Source organism: Astatotilapia calliptera, chromosome 9 (genome assembly GCF_964374335.1).
Source record: "Astatotilapia calliptera chromosome 9, fAstCal68.1, whole genome shotgun sequence".
NCBI classification, from domain to species: domain Eukaryota; kingdom Metazoa; phylum Chordata; class Actinopteri; order Cichliformes; family Cichlidae; genus Astatotilapia; species Astatotilapia calliptera.
In genome coordinates, this window is record NC_137430.1 from 23,662,974 (window position 1) to 23,680,674 (window position 17,701).

The window sequence follows — 17,701 nt, forward strand, 5'->3', positions numbered from 1 at the left end:
TGCCTGCTGTGAGGGTGCTGAGTGTGAACCCAACGCATTTTTTTTACGCATTGATTCTGTTTCACATCGTTTCTAACAGCTGCCACTTTAATATTCACTTTTGCACTCTTTTTGCAGACAGGGGGAATATGTATATTAAAAATGAACACAGACTGTAATGGGTTAGCCCTGAAGAACAAAATAGGTTGTAGTTTGGTTAGAATTTAGTACAGCAAGTGCACTTGTGAGCTTCTTTGCTTTATCGTTAGAATCTGCTGACTTTAGCCGCTACTTTGACTGCTCTCTTATTTACAAGGGAGTCATGACTCAGGGTAGCTCTGTATGTTTGCTTTGGCAGGCTTTTTACACCATATACCCTTCCTGACACAAACCCAAAGATTTGTGTCTCATTTGAGTCTTAAACAAAAAGAAAAGTCGAAATATAAAATTGTACAGTTAACTGTTTTGTACTTTTTACTTTGTGCACATGTATGCTTGATTACTGCAGCGCTGTGCAAACGTCTATCTTGAGCCACCCTCATTTCTTTATATTTAATTTCCACCGAGCCAGGATTTCTTGTCATTTTTAAGGAGGTTTTGAGGAGTAGTTCTCCAGGCTTTCTGAGTCCTTCAACATTTTTCTTTGGGCAATCTCATTTTAAGTCCAGTCCTTGCTAAACCACTTAACACTGAGTTGTGAGTCTTTTGAGCACAACAAAAGCATTACACTCAACAAATGGACCAATAGATGAGTAAAAGAAACAAAAAAATGCATCTTTTGACATTTTGTTACTGACATCGCCTTAGCTCAATCCATGAAGAATGCCCATAAGGGGATTCCCAGACTTGGCATATCTCTGCATGGTGTGCAGTTTGTCCTTAAAATGTTTGAGGAAACCGGACAAATGGAAGACAAAAGAAAAATGTCTGTCCTTAAAAAAACTATCTGCAGCAGACGACAAGCATCTGAAAGTCTTGTCCTTAAGTAACAGGGGGAAAAAATCCGGCAAAGACCTGACACAGGACCTGAGAGATGCATCTGGCTCTTCAGTTGATCCATCTGCTGTTCACTGAAGCCTCATAACAAATTGTCTCAGTGAGAGGGTGGCTGTCAGGAAGCCATTCTTAAGGAAGAGGATCAGGGAGAAAAGGCTGAAGTGTGTAAAACTACACAAGAACCGCACTGAAAATCAGTGGCAACAAGTCTTATGGAAAAAATTTGGATTCCACCTGTCATCAGTGTTTGTGGAGCCATCTGTAAAACATGGTGGGGGCTCTGTTATGGTTCGGATTTCAGCCAGCAGTGTTGTAGATCATCAGTAGATAAAAACTGATGGATGTATAAATACAGAAATGCACCATCAGGTTTTGATCCACCATGCAATAACATCTGGAAAACATCTGATTGAAAACATCTGATCTGATTGTAAAACTATGTTTGCTATAAACCAAAATTATGGAAGATATATTATCAGTTATGTAGCTTTAAACCGTACACATGCCTAAATAGCAGCACTAATCTCTATATTCATATGGCGGGCATGCAAAAGATGTTTCTGCTGTACTCTTTAATCGAGAATTTGCACAAATCCAACAGAAAGGAGAATATTGCATAAACATATTTTGGTGAGAATGAAGCCAGCACTGGCAGCACTTTATAATATATCTCAAAAATAAAAGAGAAGTAAGAGTAAGAGCAGTAACTTGTTACATTACTGTACTTTGGACCAATTTGATTAGTTATGCAAAACTTTGTAATTTATTACAAATGCCAGCCCTGTAATTATAGCGTTTTCAATAGGAATCATGCACTAAAACAGTGGAAAAGGATGATGGTTCAGGTATCAGTGAGTACCGAAGCTGGGAAGCCTTTCTAAAAGATGAATTACAACAGCATTGTTTTTACTATTAGTCTCACTATGGGCAAAAGTGGAAAAAGGAAAAAAACAGGAAATAATAAAGCACTACAAGGCCAAGAAGTTCAATCTCTGGACATCTCTGGAACATGTTTTCACCCTCACAGTCTCTACTCGTGCCTTTTACCACCTCTTCCAAAAACGAGGCAGCAAGCGGCGAGATGGATGGGCTGAGCGTTGCAAGATTTCCAAAAGCGAACAGAGTCTGACTGCTGCTCTACCTGAGGAGCAAAAACAAAAGAGCCATCTCTACCTGTAGGACTGTGGGAGTCGAGGCTTTGATCTGGACCAGAAAGAGAGAGTAGTTTGATGAAATATTGATGCTTTTTTTTTAACTGTGTCCTGTGGGAGCTCAGTCTGCTCTTAGGATGTGTGCGCTGATCCACAATACTGCTGCGTGCTCGGCTGTATGAGAACAGACTTGACCGTGGAGCTCAAGGAGTGTTATCGGCCCTAATGGGCCCGATGATGACCCCCCACTCTGGGCCTGAATTGGTCAGGGGCTTCTTCTACTGATCAAAAGAACAGGTGCATTTAATCAGTCGGCACCCATTGCAAAATACATACACCGCTGATATGTGTCTGACATCTAAACAGAAGCTTGACAGCAAACCTGCACAACGTAAATCTTCATTTGGTGATGGACGGGTAATTGTTTGCCCTTGAAACAAAGGTGCAACAGCTTCAGATGTGCATGCAGTGAGCGCACAATTAAAACTGAATAACGGTGTTGGAAAACTGTTTTTAAATAGCCGGGGATTATTCACACTGAGGCTGTTTTGGCCGAGCATTCAAATACTTATTCAAAGCAAGCATCGTGTAATATCCGACTGGATGCTCGGAAAGTTTGCTATAAGCTCGTATGAAAGTGACCCATATTCTTAAAGCAACAACGTCGGGAAAAAAGGAAAAAATTTGAATGTTGATAAATTGCCTAGAGTGCTTTTGTTTGAAAGTTAAGAGGCCAACGAAGCCCAATCAGCCTGGAAAAGAGTGTGAAAAACGAGGATTTATCACTCCCATGCCTACGTCCATGCACAGATAGACGGCGGAGCATAATGACTTCTGTGGAAATAGCAGAACGATTATTTAAACTTAAAGGAAGAGGAGAAAGAGGCAGAGAAACGGGTCGAGTGGGGGGGAGGAAAGACAGGGTCTTTGGAGGAGCCAGGGGCAGGAGATAGTCTGGGAAAGGTCTCGCGTTAAAGTAGCATTAACATGCCTTTCCATTGGAGTCCATTAGATAATCATATTCATACCACACAAGGCTCAAAAACCTCTCTCTGTTTCATTATTCCCTTTTAATCCAGCCTGATAAGGGGGTGCAGGCGTCGTGGTTTTATTATGTCGTCATTTGGAATCCACATGAAATCCCCACGGGATGTTATCACAGGGAAATTGCTTAAGTAGCCCAAGTGGATATAGTTTTGGGTTTATTATTTCTGACGGATTCAAAATAACTGCAAATATCATTTTTTTCCCCCTGATTATTGGGGGCTAAGAGTCTTATCAGTCATTCACACTAATGGCCCACTCAAGCCACCCGATACCTTCCGGCAGGGGGGAAAAAGGAGGGATGCTGAGAGGAGAAGACGGGTGTGAGGGTGGGGGGGTTTGGGAGTGCTGCGTTTGAGTGTGTCCTAAGTGTACAAGTGTGCACAGGCACAGGACATGTGAGGAAACTGAAAGCAGGAAAAACAACAACACAAAGAGCGATTGAAAGCGGAGACTTCTGAACAAAGTAACATGCTCCTGACGGTAGATTAGGGGCTGCTGGCGCTCTCCTTTGCGGCCGCCAGATCTTCCCTGGCAAACAGAGCAGATGTCAGATTGCTCCCGTCGTTTGTGGTTCGGCAGATTTGTGGTCTTGAGGAAAGCGAACACTTTGACTAAATCCATTAGGGCCTGTATTAGACAGACACTACACAGGGAAGAAACACGAGGCAGGAAATATATGGGCAAACAAACCTTTAATTTAACCTTTAACTAATGAAATATATGTAATTATTAAGTCACGAGGGATAAGGTGTTCATGTTTACGGATTGAAAAGTCTTCTTTTTCTGTTTCTTGTTACAAAGAAAATCTTGTGCAAAGTCAAACGAGTTGTCAAAGCAACGCTGAAGCAAGGTCGATTTTCTCTGCTGGGAGTTTTTAGAAGTTTTGAACATTTTTGCAGGATTTTATCAAACTATCCTAAGCTTCTGGAGTCACAGGTTAAAAGGTCAGGCCCCTCAAAGCAAAGGAAATCTGTGTTTTTGCTCATTTGTATGTTAAGGTACGTGTCCACACACACACATTTCGCTTTTATACGCTTATATTTTTGAGATATATATGGCTCCTCAATACAGAATAACAGTGCACTGAACTCCAATACTTTGAAGGACATATAGGGTACCCAATATATCGAGCTGGCACTATATACTGTGAATGATGTTTGTCTTAAACTACACTGCTAATGGCTTATTGCTTTCCCTTTAATATCTGCAATTAAATATTTTTCCAGAAAGTGCAGTGTTCTCTTCTTATAATGATAAAATTGACAAAAAATGATGGTGACTGGTTAATATCAACATGTTTTATAAGATGTATATTTTAAAATTTCACTCTTTTTGTGATTATTTTCTTATATTATGTACAACATTTTTTTAGACATAAACCCCTGGGAAAGCCTGGGCATGGAGTCAGAACTGAATAGTAAGTTTTGTAACCAAGCAGCCACCAAATGCCTAAGTCTTGGAGTTTAGTTTTAAAATTGCTAGCTCTTATTTCCAATCGAGAAGATTAAAATACTACTTTGTGAGCATAAACAGATTTAATAACCTGCAATTTGTGTCATGTAAAGGCAGAGATCAGCTGAGACTTGGTTGCTTAGTAAAAACTTACTGACAACTTGACTCACATTCAGCTCCTCACTACTTTCGGCCTGTGTTTGTCTACAGCCGAAAACACTTCAAAAACTCTGTAATCTGAATACAACTTATCCATTTTGCAGCAAACAGTACAGTCGCCCCTGTCATTCCTCTGTTTCATGCAGCCGCTCCATTTCCAGCGGTCGCATCTGTGTGGATATAATATGCTTATTCTGCTGTATCCATTTCACTGTGACATCTGTCCACCAGAGAAGAATTAAAGGCAAAAAAAAAAAAAAATCCAAATGCCTACGCAACACTCTGCCAAGTATTGATTTACTGTTACATGTGTAACATACAGTACGCGGACAAACCGAGCGCTACATTTTATTTCAGTGAGATCATCTGAAACTGGGAACACGCTCTGCGGGGTTGGTGATTATTTGAGAAATGAGCCCAGATGCTGATCTTAAACGCACGGCGCTCCTTCTCGATTGTGAGCTGGTGAAAAGTAAGACTGGGTGCGCAGGGATAAGATGTCTGCATCCCGCGTGTGTGTCGGTGTGTGTTTGTGTGCCTGTTTGTGAGCACGCCCGAGCGTCCACCTTAGTGAGCGCACCTCCCTGTCTGTAGATCTCAGGGTCTGGAACAAACAGTAGTTCCTTCTTAATTGGGGTGAGATCTGGGGCTTAAAGAGGGCCAAGAAGGGACCTGAACCCCTTTCTTTCTCCTCCAGAATCGCTTTGGCTACAGAGGCGCTTTTGATGTGTGCTTTGGCTCTGTGAGTCCTACTTTGGAATATGTTCTTGGGAGACCGTTGGTTACTTGCCTCCAGGCAGAATCTCAATCCCCAGGATCCTGGCCCTCTTTGATGAAATACTTTCGGGAGCCGCTAACCCCACTGATGCCCATGTGCACCTCCTCCCTCCTCCTTTACCCTCTTGTTCTCCCCTACCTCGCCCCGATCCTCTTTCCACCCTTCACCTCCCCCAGCCTCCCACCTCTACTACCACGTTCCTTGGATTCTCTTTGAGAGATTCATAACAAGGACTTTATCTCTGTGTAGTCCGGGCCAGATGAGCACCGCCTGACAAACTGACAGGAGAATTAGCGGCTGTCTTACAGAGCACCTTTGACTGTCTCCTCTCTCGGCCCGATTTCCTGTAGCTACAGACGTGAGCGTTTTCTATTCATATTCTCATACTCCATTCTTGTGCACGTGGAACACTTCTATATTTAGTTTTATGACCTCTTAACCTTGTTTATTTTGTCTGTTTCCCCTTAAAATAATAACTAAACATAAATATCTTTTAAAAAAATTTATGGATGCCAAAGAAACTTCACACCCATGAAAACCAATATAGTCGTTCACACACTCATCACAGTTTACAGTTTTGTCACCTTGCTTCTAACTGACATCCGAAATCCATCTTCACATTGCGACAAAGTCAAAATCCCGACACTTATAACGATGACAAAGACGTTGACAGTTGTGACAGAAGATCCTGAGCTCTGATTGATTGGGCGGTAATTAGTCATTGCTGACTTTATCAGCATAATAAGTGTCAGGAAAGTGATTATAAGGCAGCCTTAAAAGACGGATATTTGTCTTTAAATCAAACGGTTTAGTCATTTGTCACAGCAGCCGATTGGATGTGTGTTACAATGAGGAACAAATAGACTTGACGGACCTGACCTCTCGGCCACACACACACATTCAAATGCTGGTTAAACGGTTGATTTTCCTTCCCAAACTCCCACCTCTTCATTGATTGAAACTGCACCCTAAAGACCTCTCTTACCACATAATTTCCCTGTATATTGATTATGTATATTGATTACACCTAACCCTACAGGAGGGCTTCCCTCTGCTGAAGCATTAGTAGGTATGACTCTGAAGGCTGAGCCCAGGAGGCTCTCATAAATCTGCAGTTAAATGTATGTATGAGTTTCTACATTAAAAAGTGGGTGTTTTCAACTGAGATCTATGAGATTATTTCAGCTATTTTAGTTAAAGCTTGGATCCAATTAACTCTTGGTCCCTAAAATGCAGTCATTCATGCTTAACCTGGACCTGTTTTCCTCTTCTTTGTGGTGTAAGGACTGAAACTTCAGTTTTATTTTGTTCTTTCTCCCCTCTAGGTTTATTTCTACTACAGAAATAGTACTACTGAGGAACAAGTCTTTAAAATGCTTACTAAGAAAGAAAGAAAGAGAAAGAAAGGGGTAGCCTGCACAAAATAAAAAAGGAGTAGGCAGTGAGTAAAGGAGGGAGCAATCCGAAGGGAGGAGTCAAGCGAGGGAAGGAGCAGCTGGAGTCCCACACTTCGCCCTCACTCTCTCTCTCTCTCTCTCTCTCCCTCTTCCCGAAAAAAAAAAACCGCTCTAAATGTAATAACAACTCTCCATGCGCTTCTCTGACGCTTATGTTGTTTTTACGCACATCTGCGGTCTGCTATCGGCAGATATTATCGGCAGGCTGATGGTGTTAGTCCGGCGGTGGTTGAACACAGCAAACTGTGAGAAGGAGGAGAAAGACAGACAAGAGGAAAAAGTCTGGCAGCGCCGTTTTGGAGTTGGAGTTGCAGCGTAAAAAAAGAAAAAAGAAAAAAAAAACTCCCAGGCAACTCTAGAGGCACATCTGCAAGTTAGGAAGAGGAGGAGAAGAGGAAAGAAGACACATCTATATATTTTTTTCTTTTTTCGCCTGAGAAGATTTTTTTTAAAGTCGAGAATTAGAGGGGAATTCACCCAGAGAGAAGTAAGTAATCTGCTGAAAGCTCGCACACACCGCTCACAAATACACTTTCTTTTTCTTTCTGAACATTGTTGCGCTCGTTTGTCTGCTTTTAAAGTTGAGAAAGCCACTCAGAGTTTGTGAAGCAGCGGAGGTTTCATATTTCAAAACGATGGAATTTCATACAAGTTCAGATGTAGAGGTGAAGTGCACCAACTGCGAGAACAGTTTATGAAACTAGCGAAGAAAGCCTCGATCAGGGACTCCCCCCTCCAAAAAAAGAAGAAAGAAAAAAGAAACAGCGTAAATGCACCACTGTCTGTTTTACGCTCGGCCCGGCTGTGATTTAATCTGTGAAAGAAGCGTCGGTTGTTAGAAACCCCCGGATGGCAGACTTAACAAGTATCCACCGCAGACAGATGTGCATTTTCAAACCAGTTGCATAAACTTTCACATTAATGAAAAACGTGTTTTTGTAAAGTTTAATAAGACAGAGAGAGGGGAAAAAACACTCTTAGAGTTTGGAAGTGAAACTTTATTGGACCTCAAATAAGCGCGCGCGGGGGTGTGGTGTATAGTGGCGTGGGATGAGACGGGGGGGGGGGGGGGGTCATATTTATGTGCATTTGTGATCATATTTCAGGATCTGTTATTGATTTGCTTTAACAAGCGAGAGACTCGGGGAAACACTTAGTGACGGCATACATGTTCAACTTTTTATTTCAATCCACCCAAAACCTGTGGCTGACCCTCCCCTTGACCTTTGACCTCCCCTTGCTTCACTATCGAGCACCTAGTCATTTATAGTTTTGTAATATTTAATTAGCCGAGACTTAAAATTGGAAAAACTCAAAAAAAAATTGACAATAAATTATAACATTAAATTTCCTCATGAAATTATTTTTAGTTATAAAAACGGAGAAAATTAAAGTATTTGGATGATTTCATATAAATCTTTGTTTTCCCTGTCAGCATCCGCTAACCTGACGTAGTTAAAGAGACTCTCCAGAGCTTCTGTCAATTTGATTTGCATTGGAAAATTTTTAAAATGATGTTCTTCCCCTTAAGAAAGAACATATTTAAGCGTACATCACAGTGTGTTTGAAGGCATGCGCATGTGCTCAGAGAAATTTAAGCCCATTACACTGAGGTCTGTGGCCCTGCAGGGGTCCATGGGGGAGGTTTTATGGGGGACCCAAGCAAAATTAAATAAAGCATAAATCCTCTGTATTTTAGTTGATTAGAGTTTGTTAGTATTTAAAAAGTGATGGATATACTTCACATGCAAGGTGTCATTTAAAAAGTTACATCAATAATAATAATTATAGGAAGAAGAAGAAGAATAGAAAGCTCTCACATGGGCTTGTGCAGATTTAAAAAAAATGTGGGAACAGGGGAACAGAAGTCTGGTGTGTTCATTTTGGGGGTCCAGGACATGAAAACGTTTGGGAGCCCCCCCCACCCTCGAGCCTCCACATGTGCAGATATTTGTTTGAAACTTTCCCTCCTGTTCCTCGCCAGCTGTTCCACATTTTATCTGCTCCTCTGCTCTCGGGTTTCATACAGACGACGAGGGTCCGAGGTGCTCAGCCATGCGGTGCAGCTCAAATCCTCCCTTTTTTTGTGAGTGTTGTGTATGTGTGTGTGGGTTTTCTTTTTTCTTTTTTTTGGCACATGGCAAATTATTAACGGAGGTTTGGCTGCCTTGAGACGGAGCAGCGAGCGAACGCATGCGAAATAAGATGTTTAACAGGACACACAGATAAAAAAAAAAAAATCTCCTTTTGGGTGTTTTTTTATAAGGTTGCTCTCATCGTTCATCTTGTCTGAGCATTTGGCTTTGAGCGGGGCTTTTGCAGGTCTTGGTAACATTTGTCCAATAAAATAAAATAGGCACTGTCACATAAACTGTCATTTAATATTTCCCCCATTCTATTTTATTGATAATAACAAAATAACATTCGCAGGGCTGAAGCTGGAAAATTTACCACTGCACTCAGTTAAAAAAATAAAAGCAGACAAGTCAGGCCTTAAAAATCTGAAAATTTTAGGCCTAAGCTTTATTTTTAAAATGACAACTTGAGGACAATTTGTAATTAAATTTTGTTTGCATGTATTTATGCATTTTTATGGCGTGTGACTTCTTAATTAAGCATTTTGAGATGATACTGGTAATTAAAAAAATTACACCGATAAATATTGTTCCCTGTATATCATCATAGGAGGCCCTTGTCATTTTATTTTCAGTATAAGACATCACATTTAAATTTGACGATTAATCAACAATTCAGTGCTGATAGATCAAAATATGTAACATTTTTAAATGGTTAAATCAATTAAAAAATAATGGCTTCAATTTCTATAGTTACACAATAATCTAATGTATGTAATATATATTTTCCAAATATCTAATAAATAATAAATCATAAGACAGGAAGTCCACCTTGTGAAAAATTGTAAAAGATAAATCTGCACACTGTCTGTGTGTATATCTAATTTTGCTGCTTCTGCTTTCGCACGATACTATCTGAAAGTGGTGCACCTTTTCCAAATAAAGGACTTTGTCTCATTACAATGCAGCAGCAAGGATGAATGCAGCACTGTTTAAGATGCTAATCTTCTGGAATGAGATGCACAACTTAGAGCCATTCGCTTACTGTAGCCAGGAAAGATGTATCGTTGCCGCTCTGTGCTTCATAACTCCACGCGCAAGGAAAAGGCGGATAACGTTTCCCTCTGCAGGAATCGGTCCGTCAGATATCAGCGGCGGCGGCAGCAGCGTGCTGCTTTATCTCAACTTTAAAAATTTCTCTTTTATGCATGGGGACGTTGGCCGAGGACACCTGTGACCTGGTGACCTGGCAGAATAGGGGATGTCATGTTAATGCAGGGAGATGATGTGCTATTAGCTTTTGAGGTATGGCCTGCTCCTCTTTGTAAGGGCCTTACATTCACAGTTACAGGCAGTTTGTGTCCTCAGGCCTTTTTTGCCCTGTTGGAAGTATACCTGTTATCAGGTTTGTATGCAAGAAGCCCTAATGAGCTGTTTTGTTGTGCTAATGCCACGACCTGAAGCACTCAAAGAGGTGGCAAATGTTTTGTTAAAACGAGGGTAATGTGAGGGAAGTTGATTATCCTTTAGATAATGAGCACAGATGTGAGGGTTTTGTGTAATCGTGCTCACTTTGTGGGTTTTCCTGCAGGTTGCTGTTGGTTCGTTGATTTTTTTTCCCTCGCTTTTTTGTACTTTTCCTAAAACTTCCTGAGAGGATAAAACTGACAGTTTCATTTTATGTAATAATAAAAATCAGCTCACATTGTGATTAGCTGTTGCTTTCCTTGCATACGGCTGGCGTAGTTGAATAGATGGCCCCCAAAAGAAATCTCTTACTCTCTTACTTTGATGATTTGGTACTTTGATATGTTGACATCAAATGAAACAGACACAGTGGGGAAAGAAAGAGGACAAGTCAGACAGAGGTAGTGATTGAGGGGAAAAAAAGGCTGTTCATGAGAGCGGGTGGAAATGTGTGTGTGTGTGTAAGTGCAGTTTGTGAGGCACGGAGGAGTGCTCTGAAAACTTGGGCTGAGACAGCAAACCTGAGGAGCGTCAAAATGTCTGGATGCATTTGCGTATGAGCAGAGACAAGAAGGGGTCTTCGGGTGTGCGAGGGCTTCTCCTTGGCCTCCTAATCCCCAGGCCCAGCCATCCCTTCAGGGCATGCCTCAGATCTGGCTCTCTGGCTCTGTGCGTGGACGACCCAGCTCCGCCAGCAGATTTAATATGCTATGTGTTCCTGCTCCCCCGGCTCCCCTCCACCTCAACCATCATTGTCCCAGAGCGGGACCCTCACTCGCTGTTTCAAGGAGTCTGCTAAAGGCACCTTTCAAGCCAAGGGGTGATGTCTTTGGATAAGGCGTATGGCGGGGAGGGAAAATAGTGATGAAGGCGATATGAGACTCGAGAAGGGAAAAATGTAATTTCACATATGTATATGACTCGCATTCAGGGATTGTAATTCACTTGGGTGTTTGCTAGCCAGCAAAAACAGTCGTACTCTGAGTGCACATGCATTCTCGTGCTCATTCACACTCTTATTTCTCTTTCTTGTTCTCTCATTCATACAGTTTTTTGTTTTTGTGTGTGTGCTGTTCTCTTTCTTACTGTCTTTTTTTCGTCTTTTAACTGCATGAAAAATAAAAAGGAAAAAAAAGTTGGAAAAGTTTTTTTTTGCTATAGCTTTCGTCCTTTGGAAAGTCCATTTGCACCTGACAATTTGCCTCCCAGAGTGAGGTGAAGAAAACGGCAATAAAAAAAAATGGTGGGGGTGGGGAAACATTCACATAAATTTGAATCAAGTGGTTCGGATTTACGGTAGATGAGGCTGTGTTTGACAGCTCGACATAAAGCCTGCTGTAGGAGACGGTAAATTTTATTGCGGCAGAAACGCGGGCTTGTGTGCGAGGATCCAGTGGTGTGCCAGCTCGTGACTGGTGTTTTCTTTTCTCGCACACTTTGGAAGAGAAGCGGACAGGTCACGCCTGCGTGTGACTGCCGCTCATCTCCTCCTCTGTTTGCTGTAGCTGCTGTAAAAATGTCTTTAAGTCCGCCGTGTGAAGTGTAGCAGCGAGAGTTGAAGTGCTTTTAGTCCGGGGGCCCATTTGTTTGTGTGTAAAGTTTGTGCGCCTAAAGAGACAGTTTCCTGGGGCTCCGGGGCGGTGGCGGGTTTGGTGGGGGCTCTTTCTTAGTGCAGATGTGGCATTGTGTCAGCTTTGATGGGAGCCGGTTGTGGCATCCGTGAGGGGGTCTGTGCTTTCCTGTCAAGGGTGGCGATTGGGAGACAGATGAACTGGCCGCTTGCTGTGAACAATGATCCGTCACGTACCGCTGCTTCTTGACGTGTGGGGCTAGGCTGCACCGAGGCATCAGTTTGGGCACTAATTTTTTTCCCTCTGCCATAACTGTTTAAACTGAGCCCTGTGTAGTGCATTTTGTTGCACAAAACACCTGCACTCACAGCAGTAATTAAGTTATGTGTTGTCATGCAACGATGCTCGCGCTGTGTGTTTGCAGCCCCGTGCTGCTTGTAGTTGTCTTTCAGTGGGAGTTATCGCCGAGCTTTGGTGAGTCCCCGAGTGGAGGTCAAGGGGGTGTCTGTTGTTTGGATGTCACATATAAATCCCAAGGTTAATACCTGAAAGAAGAGCAGGCCCAGACATTCTCTTTGCTCTCCAAACATGTTTTAGATGAGTACCTCTTTACCCGCTCTGCCGCCTTCGTTTCCGTCTGCCGTGGACTTGGGGCAAGTTGGAAAAGGAGGGGCGTGTGGGGCGGGTATCCCAAATAAACCCCTTTAGTGTGTTCTTTTCAGTAATGAATGCTAACAGACTCTGGCTCTAATAATGCCTCATCTTGGAAAAACAAAAGGGGAACTCTACTATCTGAGCAAATTTCTACCCGAACCTGAAAGAGCCCTCCTTTGACAGCGCAGCATTTGAAGACTAATCGTTTTTTCTCATGCAAAGCACGCTGTTTTAAGAGCCCGGGCCACGGAAAGAGAGGGGGCTGTGTTTTAACAATACTCTGCAGGGAGTGAGGAACAGGGTTCTGGGAGGGGAGGTAGGGTTGTAGAGAAGAGGGGTGGGGGGGGATTCCTCTCTCCTTTGCTCCTCAGACAAAGCCCGGTTCCTTTCAGTTTTGCATGGGGGGTAGGGTGCGTGGAGAAAAGGAGGGAGCGAGCAAGAGTTTGAGTTCCTTGAAAGAGATGGACTCGAGCCGTTTTTAATGACAGTTTGTCACTGTGGCCTCTCTACTTTCCAGGGAATTTGTTGGGCTGGCCTTGCAGTGACAGGCCTGGAAAGAAGCAGGCCTGAGAAAATTTATCGAGAAACAGAAATATTAACGTGTACATGGGGCCCTAAAACGGCTTTGGCTATTCCTGCCAGACTGGTGTTTTTATTAAGAGGGGTCGACATGCTTTGGAAATATATCTTATTCATGAAGAAAGCCAGGTTAGACTTCCCAAAGAATTCATTATGTTCCCCCAGATGCGGCTTTGTGGGTCGCAGTCGTCCCTTGGAGGACGTGGAGCGTGGAGCGCAACATTGTAAAAGCTCCCTCAGTGGGCATGGGAGTGCGAAGGGTTCCATTTGTCAAAGGTGCAAGAGTCTTTTTCCCCTCCTCAACACTTTCCCGGCTCAGTCTCAAACTCATTGTCTGAGCAAAGGCAGGACATTAGTCACTGCAACGCCACGGGAGCCTGCGGGGGCTAAGGACCAGCGCTCTGGAGCCCGAGTCGGACAGAGGGGAGGAGAGAGGGGAGAAGGAAGAACGGTGGGAGGGAAGGAGGGAGGGAACAAGTGAAAAAGGTGAAAGAAGGGCAAGAAAAGTGGAGGAAATGTGGGGTAGATGGAAAGTGAGGAAAAGAGAACATGGGAGCTCAGAGTATGTGTGTGGGAGAGGGAGAAAGACCGTGGGGGGGTTAGAGGGAGTGGAGTCTGTAGCTCTACCTCAGGGTTCAGTATGTAAGCCCCTGTCTACCCCCCAAAGCTGCTTTCACAAAGAGATTTACAAGACAGGTCTCCGGTGTGCTTTGCTGCCCTGCATTATGAGTGAGTGTGTAAATGTGTGTGTGTGTGTTTGACTTGGAAAAATGGGCCTTTCTGTTTTTCTATTCCCTGACTTATTTTCTTCTTTGCATCATCTATGCAAAAAAGATTTGGTCAAATTTACCAATCCAGACAGGTCAGACGCTCAACAGCCCCAGTGGAGCGGTGTGAATAACCTATTCCCCCTGGTGGCAGTGTTTGTGTGTGTGTGTGTGTCTGTGGGTGTGTGTGCATTCACGTGTGAATGTATTTCACAGATTCACACATACAAGGGATCCTGTTAGCTTTTGGAATTATTTATAAAGCCTGGCTTTTGTGTGGCGCCCTAAGTCCCTGTCTCCTCCCATTACTGCCTATGACTCTACCTGGGCTTCCTTCAGCTCCAAATGCTCCCTCAGCCACCCTCCCAGCCGAAGGAACTGAGTTTGGTGTTAAAGCTAAACCCTTTATCTGCTGCTGCTGCTACTTTCTTTTTCTTTATGTGCAATCGCTGAGCATTTTCATCCTCTGTAAAAAACAAAAAAGTTTTCTTATTCAGAAAGTCATAATGTGCAAAGACAAACACAAGTCGTGCACTTCAGAGCAACACACAAAGTTACCCAGAACCATCCCATATGGCCCTGATTACCCTGTAATCCAGGAAAGTTTTTTCCCCATCCCTTTTTTCTTGCACACACTGATGGGGTGAAGGTTTTTTTTATTTAGCGTGTTTTTTGAGATGCTTTATGTTAATGTTTGTCTTTTATTGAAACAAGCTGGAATGTGATTATAGTCCTGCTTGGTACATATGAGCAGCGAACTGCTCTAGTTTCTCCATCTCCCTCTGGCATAGAGATCAATGCAAACCAGCTAACGCAGGGTAATAAGCCATTAGTACACACATTGTTGCAGAGATTTACATACATCGACCGGTGAAGTGATAAACTAGGTTCCGTGTCCTAGAGGTAAGAATTATTGTGTGTGTGAGTGATTAGCTGAATGAACCCCAGGTTAGAGTAGGTGTGTGTGTGCGGGCACGCGGGTGTGTGTGTGTGAAGCATTGCTGGGTGATCTCCTTGCGACTGCCAGTCCTGTGTGATAGGTGCCAGATTGCGTAGCTGGGAGCCAGGTTGTCTCTGCTTGTCAGGAGTGCAAGGTGGAGGAGGGGAGATGTGAGGATGATTACAGTACACTGTTCCTCTGATCTGATTCATCACTAACTGTCTCTCCTGCAAAGGGTGAACTTATTATCCCTGTCTCAACTTCCACGGTGGAGCCAGCTGCTCTCCATGCTTCCCAATTAACCCCAGGCGCCCGTCAAACGCTCCAATTAAGGCCTCCTCCTCCTCCTCGCAAATGTATTTGCCTGCGTTTGCCGGGCTGCTGGAGACGCTCGAACATGCGGCGGTGAGCGAGCCGAGTGTGTTTGTTTAGGAGCTGTCCTGAGAAATGGCGCTATAGCTCCCAGATTTATTTGAGATGGGGTTGCTAACAGCTGAATGAAGTAAATACACCCAGATGTTTGGCTTCTTCACAATCAAGTTGGCAGGCGGTGGGGGGGGGGGGGGGGGGGGGGCTGTCTGTCTAACGACAAGTCTTGTTCCTCGGTTTCTATGCTGGGGATTTTCAGGGGGCCATTTTGTGCCTGCTCTCTTTGGAGTTTATGGGAAGTTTTATTTCCACGAACACTCGGCAGTACTGTTAGGTTAAGGCATCTCATCCCGGCGTCGTGCCGTGTGATATTGCCTTGGTATTTGAGTTGCGTGAGTCTTTCTCACTGGGCTGAGAGTTTCTTCCGAACTCGGTGTTTCAAAATCCTGTGTGTTTTTGATGCACGGGTTTCTGGCGCGCAGCAGTGTGCATGCGCGCTTCCGTGTGTAGGAGTGTTGCTGTAGGTGGTGGGATACAGGTTTGGCAGCACTAGCAAATCCTCGGAGACTGCCTGTGTGTGTGTGTGTGTGTGTGTGTGTGTGTGTGTGTGTGTGTGTGTGTGTGCATGTGTGGAGCCTATGAGCCCGTGCAGGGAGAGGTAGTGGTGGTGGTGGTGGGGAATCTGTGGCTGATATGAAAGTGAAGGGAGAGAGTTGTCTCCCGACGCTGCCGTGGGGAGAGCCGTCAGGGAGCTAGAAGTCTTTGGGACTCCCTCTGAGCTTCAGCTGTCTTTGATCTCACACCTCCGCTGCGGTACACTCCACACTGCTCTATAGAACACCCTCACCTGCCGCCGATCCAGCAACACAGACTCACAGCTCGCATAGATGAGACTCTTAACTTGTATACTTGCACTTACGGCAACGCAGGGCTCAGTGCAACTGCACTTAAAAAACTGAGGTGGAAACTTTGCAAGCAGCAACTGTCAGAGAAATATATGACAATAGAGACTACACTGGTTATTTATTTATTAATTTTTTTAGGATGTATTAATTACTCGGGTAGTGTGTAAAGTTTGGGAAAGTTTTTAAAAATCAGGAGGACTCCTCATATTGCTCATCCTGTCTGATAAGGAGTCCGAAATGCAAACTTTTAAGGATCTAGACTCACAGATTTAGCATGCATGGTTTTTTTTAAATAAGATATTCTCAACTATGGTGTAATCAGTAATGACAAAGGTAGCGTGCTTAAGAGTCCTGCTAGTTTAAGCCTGCACATATGAGTTCATTCCCTCGCCTCTTTTTTCCTGTCTATTACTGACATGTTGAATTAAGGTTGAAGTGCTGACCCTATTTTAAGGTATTTTTTAATGACTTGTGATGGAAGATAAATGCAAAGCCACAAACAAGCAAACAAACAAAAAAAATCCTAATAATTTTCTCCATCTGTGGAATATGTGACTCAGTGCTACCCTTTTGGATCACTTCCCATCTACACAGGAAGTCTAGCATTAAAGCAGTGCTCCTCCTTTTCTCCATGCATTCCTTTGACTGACTGTGGCACATTTCTGGACAGCCTCATTCAGCATTCCTTTACATGCCGATTTGTTTGCCCTCCCTCTCTCCCTCCCTCATTTTTTTTTTCCAAGTCTTCCTCCGTTAACGTCCGGCTTTATCATACGAGAGCCCAACACCAAGACAACTTCATCTCATCCAATTTTCACCCCTTTAATTCGGTTTAAATGGCATGGCCGCGAGGGCCAGGGCGGGAATTAATAAGAGCCAATAAAGCTCGCCGCTGGGGCATCGAGGCCAGTCTTTAAGTAAACATTATGACTTCTTGAGGGGGGATTCAGGCGCGGCAATTGATGAATTGCGGCGAAGCTTGGGAAGGGCTAATTTCTCACTTAGCCGTCCTGATGGGGCTAGCTAATAGGCCTTGCTTTGCCTGGCTGATTGTCTGCTGGCTTTATTATTGTGCATTATCACGCTGCCCCCTGGCTGTTTTTAGCGTTCGGCCCCGGAGACGCCAGAGCACGTCATTAATCACATTGCGGCACTGACTCATTCCACTTCAACACTTATTCCAATGACACAGTGGAATGAAGGAAAGCAAGGAGGGAGGGAAAGAAAGGGAGTGCGAGCAAAATGAGAAAGGAGGAAAACTGAACTGAAAAGAGGAGGAAATTCAAGTCCGAGTGGGCAGGACAGCTTCACAATAACACTCTAACCTGTAGCTGTACAGCCATCGGATTGCACTC

General features: G+C 43.7%; 1 protein-coding gene across 1 annotated transcript in view; it reads left to right on the forward strand.

Annotated features, from left to right (window-relative positions):
• Positions 1–7,039: 7,039 nt before the first annotated feature.
• Positions 7,040–17,701, forward strand: part of gli3 (GLI family zinc finger 3) — a 94,568-nt gene continuing 83,906 nt past the window's right edge. Inside the window, exon 1 of the mRNA XM_026179958.2 lies at positions 7,040–7,506. The gene's annotated coding sequence lies outside the window, so the exon portion shown is untranslated. The remainder of the gene's footprint in view (positions 7,507–17,701) is intronic.